Source organism: Carassius gibelio, chromosome A6, assembly GCF_023724105.1.
Source record: "Carassius gibelio isolate Cgi1373 ecotype wild population from Czech Republic chromosome A6, carGib1.2-hapl.c, whole genome shotgun sequence".
In the NCBI taxonomy this organism is placed as follows: domain Eukaryota; kingdom Metazoa; phylum Chordata; class Actinopteri; order Cypriniformes; family Cyprinidae; genus Carassius; species Carassius gibelio.
Window position 1 is genome coordinate 2,203,783 of NC_068376.1, and position 10,492 is coordinate 2,214,274.

Genomic DNA, 10,492 nt, shown 5'->3' on the forward strand with positions numbered 1-10,492 from the left:
AAGCATGTGGTGTTCAAAGCCAGGCAATAATAAAACAATAAAACATGTGAATCTGGGCAGAAACATAAAATCAGATTTGTGCAAATAATGACTTAAAGCGAACAGAGCAGGATCAAATCAGGATAACACCATTCTCAGAGATGTTCTCCAAGAACTGTGGGCCATGGACTTAAATAAATGTGTAAACTATCAATACGCAGTGTAGTGCACTTTGCTATGTTTTCCATGCGCATATATCAGAAAATCATGAACAGTGCACCATATTTTATTGTCCTGCTTCAATACAGAAGCACCATATAACCGCTGTAAATGTAAATGTAAATGAGTTTTTAAAGCCCCCACAGTTGTGAAAAAGAAAAAAGTGTGGCTAATGTTGCAGTCACAACATGGCACTGAAGAAGGTTGTGTTGTGACCAAAACTTTTGCTGTTCCTAGTAAAACATTTTTTTTTCCTCGCATTTTCTTTTTCATAGTGTGTGTGGACCTTTTCTGCAGCTTTTTGCCTTTTTATATTATTATACCTAAAGGTTTCTGACTTTTTAGGCACAGTGGGGTTCACTTTGATGATTTCTTCCACAAGAAAACAGAGCAACTTCAGAGATCTGCAACGCAATAAAAATTATAAATTGGCCTAGCACTTATTTACATTTTTATTAATTCAAAGTCATTTGTCAAAGTCAATTTTCATAGTTGAATTTCTACTCCTTAAAAAAAATGACCAGAGAAACTGAATAAATTGCAAATATAATGATTTGTCATGCACTGCTCAGACAGGCTGAGGATCCAAGTGCAGTCCTTTATTAATCCAGAAATCGTGAATCCAAAAACAGGTAGAGGCCACAACATAGGACAGTCAATCAAGGCAGGTAACACATGCAAACAGCATAAACTAAGGAATCAGGCAAGAGGTGAAACAAACCATGAACTCAGGAAAAAAGGTAGGTGCTCAGAAAGGAGAATGACCACCAGAAAGAATTAATGACTGAAAACATTGTACTTATAAAGACTTATAGACTTGTAACAGTTCTCCTGTTACTAATATATATACCAGTACCGTATTCTTCGGACTATAAGTCGCACCTGAGTAGAAGTCGCATCAGTCCAAAACTACGTCACGATGAGGACAAAACATATATAAGTCGCACTAGACTATAAGTCGCATTTATTTAGAACCAAGCACCAAGAGAAAACATTACCGTCTACAGCCGTGAGAGGGCGCTCTATGCTGCTCATTGTAGACTACAGGAGCACTGAGCAGCATAGAGCGCCCTCTAGCGGCTGTAGATGGTAATGTTTTCTCTTGGTTCATTACTCTTGGTTCATATCAAATTAATTTTGATAAATAAGTCGCACCTGACAATAAGTCGCAGGACCAGACAAACTATGAAAAAAAGTGCGACTTATAGTCCGAAAAAAAAGGCTTCCGTGGTTCAGGACCTGTCGCTGCTGAGGCATGGAGGAGAATGAGTGTTCTGAATGTTTTAAAGAGGGATTTTCCCTTTCACGCTCGTAATGGTGGCGGACGAGAGAGAGCCTCGGGAGGATGATGTTATATCTTTAACACTATCTGATACAGAGGATAGTGCTCTGCTAGGTTTTTACCCAGGAAAAGCAGGAGATATTTGAGGATGGTGAAGAAGCTGAGGCTGAGCCTTCTCAATTCTCCTGCCCTGCGTATGTAGAGCTGTTAGAGGTTATGGATCGTGCCACGGCAGAGTTAGACTTGGAAAATGCGCTAACAAGATGACGATGTAAGACCATTAAAATAAAAGGCTATGAGGGGATGCCCCCTGTAGAAAGAGCTAAAAAAAAAAATTTCTTTCTGCAGGGGAGACATCCTCTCTTAAGCTCCCTCCTCTCCATCTAAGCCCCTTCAGAAATTCATCTGGCTTAGATGGCAAGGCATACGCACCAACAGGTCAGGCTGTGGCTTTGTTACACACAATGGTCGTGCTTCAGGCATATCAGGCTGATCTGCTAAGAGACCTGGATGGAGGCAAGGGCCTTTCTCCTGATCAGGTAGCCGCGCCGCACCACGGACCTCTCTCCATGCTACCAGGTGGAACTAGGGCGACCATGGTGGAAGCCACGGTAGAAGCGGAGAGACGTCTGTGGATGAACCCGGGAGACATCGGGAAGAAAGAAAAGGCTTTCTTCTCGATACTCGGGTTTCGTCTTCTGAACTTATCGGTATTTCCATTGAGACGGTAATCAAGAAGTTCAGGGAGACGAAGGCGCGCTCTGCTGCTTTCAGATCCTTCATTCCACGAAGGTCCTGGACTGAGCCTGAACAACATAGGGGTCCTGGCCTGTCTCTATCTGAGGATCAAAGAAGGGCACAGAAGGCTAGTCTCGCGACTCATGCTCCTCCCCCACCAGTGGGCAGGGGTAAGAGGAATCGTGGGTCATGTGGAGGTAAGCTGAATCTAAGAGATGTGTTGGACGTGAGGGATCTGAACCTAATCAGAGTGAAACCGAGGAATCTACTCATTCCCTTCAGGGATTTTTTACTTCTGCTTTTATCATCCCCTTCCTAATTCCCCTGCAACCACCAGCTCTCCACCTGATCAAGGTTAGGTGGAAACCTCTTGCATAACAGTCTCCTATGCTGGACCTATAATGTTTTTGGTTGGTTTTATGTTCATAGCAACCAACCTACTGATGGTCCAGACTAAAAGGAGGTGCCCCTTGAATGGGGCTCCAACACAGGAGGGTAGGTGAGTATGTAACCTTTCCTGTATATGCTTATGTGTATTAAATTGCTGCTGGTTTTGTGTCTACTAATAAATTCTGTGAGTTTCCTTTGCAGTGCTCAATTACAGTGTTTACTGAACACTCGCCAGCACCAGCCATCCGGCTTCATGTTCCGTTATTAAATGGCTGATATCACAGGCTTCTGAGGGAGCCTCCTTGATCATCAGGCCTGGCACAGCACTGCAGGGAATTTCATGGATGTCCGGCCAGGTCACCCTGAGGGGTCTCCTGGCCGCTTAGTGGTGCTGTTGCATCTAGCGAGTAGTGGAGGTGGCAGTTACAGAAGTCTTCTTATATATGCTGCCTCAGGTGATGCTCCCCTCGCCTGTGGTTTGTAAAATTGAGCTTGCCTCTCCCGTGGGATTCAGTGCCTCCGCGATTGCTTAGGAACCTTTAGGTACACAGGCTAAGCTTTGTGTACATTCTCAAAACCACATGATGGTCAGTGTGCACGTGAACACTTTGCACACTTTCTAAAATCCACATAAATGGTAAGTGTGAATGCTTTACTCTGCGCACTTTCTGAAATCCTGTATGGTAAGGGTTATGTGCTCCGCCTCGTTCCCTTCCTTGAGATGATTAGACTTTGGTTCCTTGGGCTTCATTCAGCAAGTGTGTATTTATTTATACACTTCAAGCATCACTTCCATCAACATGAGGGGCTATTTGGGCGATTCTCGTGGTAGTTTAGCAGCGCTCCTCTTTTTCCTTTTTCCAAAAAGGGTCGCCTATGAGTGCGCTACTCTGAGCTCGGAGTTCTCCTCTCATATGAGAATGAGTTCTCTGTTTTTTTTCAAAAGCGCACCAGTATTGTTTCCATAGATCGAGTTGATGACTATCAATCATACTGTTTTGAGATGCAACATTCCATCTATGCGCTGCTCTATCGGAGTGCCCCGAGAGCCCCTCCTTAGAACAGTATTTGAATCTTTCCTGATTCCAAGCCTTCAGCTCTACACTGGGCCGAGGCCCTAACAATTAAGTTGGGTGTGTAGCTTAGGCCTTTGGTCGTAAGGGGTACTGTCACAGACAGCCGTCTAAACGTCCCAGGGGCAACTCCCGTGGAAATGGTAGAGTTGGTACTTAGTGCTCTTCATGATTCTGGCCTGCACTCCCGGCAGCATGGCGCTGTGGGTATACTGTTCCCCATAGCAGCCCTTAGAGGACGCAGTTCGAAGTTCCCTTGAAAGGGAACGTCTCAGGTTACAAATGTAACCGTGGTTCCCTGAGTAGGGAACGAGACACTGCATCCTCCAGCTCCCTGCCATGCTTCAGACGCAAGCTTCAGACGAAGAAGTGAACGAAGTGTTCTCCCAGTGCCTGTTTATAGTCGCACCCGTAGTGACATCAGAGGCTTTAGCCTGCCAACAAGTTAGTGTTTTTTCAATGTATGCTTCAGACACAGGTCACTATGAGGTGTTCCCCATAGTGGCCCCTAGAGGACACAGTGTCTCATTCCCTACTCAGGGAACCATGGTTACATTCGTAACCTGAGACTTTTTCTCCAGTGTATTTACCATTATTACTCACCTGAGCATTAGGGGGGGCTCTATTTGAGGTGAATTAGTTTGCCTATTTATGGAAACAAAGAAGGAGAAATGGCAGGAAGTTTGTTCTCTTTCTGGATGGAGAGGCTTGCCTCATGGTGGTTGTGGCCTTTTTTACCCTGGTTGAGGAACTTTAGAGTTCTAAGCTCATTTAGGGCTTGTGTTCTAAATGTATGTGGAGTACTTGGAGGCAAAAACAACTGAGAAGATTGGAACTAAGAGTTGATTTCCATTTATTACTTGATTGTTGCCTGTTGGAAGTCAACGTTTTACTTCAAGCATGGACAAAGCTCTCTGACGATTGAGCTCTGCTGTGGATCATCTTGCTACTAAAGTACTGTATTCTCTATTCATAGTCAACAAAGACTGAGAAAAGCTTATGGTCCTAATTGATGAGAAACCAAGGACTGTGCTTTATGTGATGGACTGTATTTCTTATCTTCTGGTTCTAACTGTTTGATGTTGATTTGTGTCAGATTGAATAATGATTTTTCTTGTGCGACTATGTTTAATACATTTGACTCATGAGTGAGATTGGTCTGGTTGGTCCCTTATTTTATGTAGCACTAAGTAAAAGTTAACTGGATAGGTGTTACAGACTTACAAAGAGTTACTGGGGTAATGAGAAACAGCTGTGGGCAATTGGTGATGAAACCAGGAAGTCAGACGATGATGGGAAAAGATGTGCCACTGAATGATAAAGGTATAAGATGGAGTGCCCTCTGGTGGTTATCAAGGACACTCCAGCTGGTGACCATGACATTGTAACTCCTGCTAGTTGAAGTTGAATTACTATAACTAGTAACACTACATGATTAAAAGCTAAATTGACATGCCATACATTTCACCTAGTATGGAAAACCTAATGACATTGTTCCCCTGTACTTCATCTGTGTTTTCATACAGTTGATTGCAAGAAAGCTGAACCTCGTCGAGATCAGCCTGACATTCATCGCCAACTTCACACAGATCTCTGGACATCTTTATGGCCTCTTACACACAGTGAAGTCAGAAACACCTGAATAAAAGTCAGTCAGTTTCATCTCATATATCAGCATATAGCACTACACAGGGATTTGTTTTAATGATGAAGAAATTCTTCAAGATCTGTAAAGTTATATAGCATTACCCAGGAGCTATGAATATACAGTACCATATATGAGTCAATGCCATGTGTATATTCTGCCTGAGGATCTTTCTCATTTATGTCCTGATCCATTATAAAACAAGAGGAACATGCCATCATGATTATACGAAGAGCTGAACAGACACAGACCAGGCCTAAGGGATTCCCAAAATCAAGTCTGCATAATTTCAAACTGATGACAACACATGGGAGTAACTTTTTCTGTCAGACTGGATTGACACACATTATATATAAAATATAAAGACAGGAGCTGAGGGAAACATAAAGATATATCATAATGTAATATCACATCAAAGTTTAAAAATATAGGCCTATGCAATAGTGCAATTGTCCTGTATGATCATATGCAAGCAGAGAGCAGCAGAATCATGAGTTTTTACTTTTAATTTTCTGTATGGAGCCTATACAGTATATCAGAACCAGGCCTGTTTAAACCAAACCAAAATGTTTTTTTTTGTGAGAGTACTGCAGAGAGACAAGACCATAAACACATGCATTTGCTTCCTTACTCCCAAATGTCTGATTCCCAGCATCCTCTGACCCTATTTGAATTTAAACACATCTTTCCAAAGACCAACACCTGGGCGCAGACACAATGTAAAAAAAATACAAAAATAAATAAATACAGAATGGGATAAGAAGGTGCACCATATGTGAAGTTAGAAACAAACACTTTACCGGATTGTTTCAGTCAAATGAGTGAAAAACCTGGAATCCATTTCATTTCTTTGGATAAGAGCATCTACTAAATGACTAAATGTAAATTTCATAGTAATGTGTAAAAAATTCTGAATGTGGAGTTTGTCACGAATATTAACATTTGAACAAAAATAAAACTAATTTTACCGAATTAACAATTTTATCAGATTGCAAAAAATGGATCTGAATATGCAAACTGAAATTGCATGCAAAAAGTCACATTGTAGACAAATGTTATGTTCAATTTGTCTTTCAGATTCCAATTCATCATCATCATAAAAAAAAAAAAAAAAAAAGCAGAAAATTCACTTTCTATCACATGGTTTTTCAATAAGCACACAAATGAATCCATGAAGAGAACTAGATGATCTGACATGCCTATTAAAATAACAAAAGACGACTTTTTTCTTTTCACAATGATGTTAATCTCATTCCTGAATAGGGCAATATTACTGTAAAGACGGGGGGAGGAACTGCCAGTTTTTGATGAATTCATTAAAAGAACATATTCATATTCTACCAGCTGATTGGTGGATTCATCTCCCCCTCCGTCCATTTCCTCCTTATTTTAACTAGCAAATTAGTAATGTCATAGACACAAGATGAGAACATGAAAAGATTAGCAAGATGAGAAATGGTTTGACTCAATATGTGTCATAATAATGGCAGCAAATCTGAAAATGTGTTTTTTTTTTTAAATAAAAAACTCTTAAGAATGATTGGCAAACAGGGAAATATTACAATCCTATGATGGTATTCCAGTGACGTTGTAGTTTAATTTGACGAAATACACATTATAGATCCATGATGAACATTACTGATCAAAAAAATGTATTCATTTATTGAGTAATGATGTATTAAATTGATAAAAAAATTACAATAATGTTACAAAAGATTTCTTGTAAAAGCATATTAGAATGATTTGTGAAGGATGACGTGACACTGAAGACTTTAGCAATGATGCTGAAAATTTAGCTTTGGATCACATAAATAAATTACATTTTAAAATATATTACAGTAGAAAACAGCTATTTTAAATTGCAATAGTATTTCCCGTTATTAGTATTTTTACAGTATATTTAATTAAAAAACAAATGCTGCACCAGTGAGCAGAAGATGCTAATTTCAAACACATTAAAGAATCCTACTTCAGTGTATTTATTTTAAATGTAATTAAAAGGAAAAATATATTGCTGTATCAAAATGCTTTGAAAAAAAAAAAAAAGCTTTGATCTCCCTCATGTGTGAAACATGATCCCTGCAGCGGACCATTTGCATGAGTTTTAAACTAAACAACCTTTTTTAAAACTAAATGTGTTACTCCATCAATATTCAGTACACAGATTTTTTTATAACATACAAATTTAGCATGAATACATGCATTATGACATTTAAACTGGTGCTAATCATTACAAAAGGGCATTATCAAAAGTGCTTTGTTACTGCTTTGTCACACGGATTTACCACATTCAGGCCTTTGTTGTAATGTTAAAATGTTATTCGCTTGCCTCACAAGTCAGTTTTATTTCTTGGTTTCATTCAGGGGTACATGCTTTCTTACTTATCCAAACAGCCGGATGGTTTTGATTCTTCTATTCTGTCTCTGCCTCTCTCACTTGAGAAAGCACTTATTGAGAGGGAAGGAGAAAGGCTTGAACCTCTCCTGAAGAGGTGAGCTCCATCTCCACTCAGGGCTTAAGTGACAGGTAAATTGCAAGTTAAGTGGGGAACACAGGCTTTTAACAAGAGGCTTCGAGCCGCTGCAAAGCCTCGTTAGTCTCTAATCTGAATACAAAAGCTTGAGGCGGAGAGGATTAAATTTGACCCCTGAATGAAATGTTTGTTCCAGCCAAGGAGCCACTTTAGCCGAGAGGAGCGAGCTAGGTTTACGTTTCCTTTTGTGCGACACGGCCGCGTTTAAAAACAACAGAGCCACAATGAATTCTCTTCAGGGGCTCATTTTCCCCGGGACAAAGCAAAGTGTAGAGCCACTGGCTTCCACTGCAGGATCGCCTATTTACCCGAATCTTTGCTGTAGACGACTCTAAAAGACTGTTTATTTAATTGGGGATGAAATGCCATAATGGGCTCCGCTATCGGTGGCGCAGGAAAACTAATCCAGCTTTCTTTTGCAACAGGCTGAAAGGAGAGAAGGGCTGAGGAGAGAGCGAGAGGGGGAAAGTGCTTTTGGGTTGTCAACTTTTTAGAGGCTTAGAGTCAAACCTATCCGTGCTCAGGGAAGAGAAGTGGGGTGTAAGGGAGGCAAAATGACTCGTGATAGAAGGTGTTTGCGACTCAAGTCGAGGGGAATTGTCTCCGCTCAGGGTGAGGGTTGGACTAATTGATTCTCTGAAGTTCCCTGTCATAGATTGTGATTACAGGTATAACTGGATCCTTGAACACACACACACACACACACACACACACACACACACACACACACATACACACACCGGCAGGAAAGGTCTTAGGGATTCAAAGGGAAGATGAGAGCTGCCAAACGCAGCATGACGATACTGGGAGTGTGTGTGTGTGTGTGTGCAGGGCTCTAGCTTGGGTTTGCAGGGCCCGGTGCAGGTTGTACCAGTGGGCCCTATTTGAAAGTGTTTAATTTGTATGTTCATTCTATTTATTTATTTGTGTTATTTCCACAATGTTTACATTTTTTCAAGTTTGTAGATGTCCAGGTACAGAGACAGAATAATGAAATGTAAAATCCCACTGCATAGTCTTATACAGTCAAACCAAAAATTATTCAGACACCTTCAACATTTCTCCACTATTTACTTCACTTTAGACATAACTGACAGTTATTTTGAAGATACTCTCCAAGAAGGGTATTTTGACATCAATTTTTATTTATTTATCATTAAAAGACCAAGAAGAGGCACATTTTGGTGTTCAAGCACTTTAAGACACATCTCTCTGCATACGCCCTGAACACCACGTGTGGGAGTGTGTGTGTGTGTGTGGCAGTACTTATCAAGCAGCTGCATTAAGGGATCATTTTTTTAAATTATTTAGCTTTTTCTCAAGGTCCACTTACAACAATTTGGCACCTAAATCAATTTTAAATTAGTTTTCATTACCATTTTCAACTCTCTTTCTTTGTTTGTGCTGCCATCATATTGCTCTAACTAACACCAACTTCTTCAGAATTACCAAGAGAAATATTATTACAAATTAATATTAAATATTGAAGTATTATTACAATATAAAATACCCATTTTTTATTTGAATATATTTTGTAATAAATTTAATTAATTCCTGTGACACAAATCATTCTTCCAGTCTTCAGTGTAACATGATCTTCAGAAATCATCCTAATATGCTGATTTGAAACAGACATGTTTTGTAACATCATAAATAACCTTAACTGCCACTTTTGATCAGTTTAATGCATCCTTGTGAATAAAAGTATAAATTTATTTTCTTAGAATTTTTTTTTTAGCTTTTATTGAAATCTTAGACACACACACACACACACACACACACAAAAACACACACACATATGTGTTAATATATAATATTTTAAGATATACTGTACAGTGACTGGGGACAGTAATTTAATGTGTCATCGAAGTAATATTTTATCCAAAAATCAAGCATAAAATGTTACTCCTTCAGATGTGACCCCTATAGAGAACAGAGGCAGAGGTGAAACAGGCCACGCTTTCCATGGGCAACAAGCGTTAAGGCTTATATCCTGCTGTAAGCTGTCACATAAGAGTGTAAAATGGCTTTCTTAATGAACAAGACTCATGTGGGTCCTGCGAGAGCCATTACTCCAGCTGTATTGAGCTGCCAGCATCCCCCTGCAACCTCTGATGTTGTACAGTAATTGTACTCATGTGACGCCGGTAATTATCATTGATCTAGAGAGCTGGTCAGACGTACTTGTAAATTAATTATGCCTGACGCGGGACAGTCTTGCTCTTTCTCAGCGGGTAACAACAGTGATGAAGCGCTGCTGAGGGGACGTCTCTCCACCTGCACGTCCTGCTCTTAGCCGCCTAATAAAGCATAGCTCCTGTTTCTCAATCTGAGAGGTTTATTTCGGCCCCAGACACTGACATTCTCCCCTCAAGGCCACAAGCTATCATCGAAATCATTACAGGAAACTATAAGACCATAAAATCCAAACTTTTCTAATCACAGACATCATGGCAGTGAATAGCATTCATTTTCAGCTCGTGGTTACTGTACTCTGAAGAATTAAGCACAAAAGTGCTTGTTAGCCATTACTTAGATTTATTAACAAAGTTGGCGAAATGCATCAAGAGTACAGCATTTCACTCAGTGTGAAAGACTATTCTCATTAGTCTAGGCAAAATATTTTACTGGG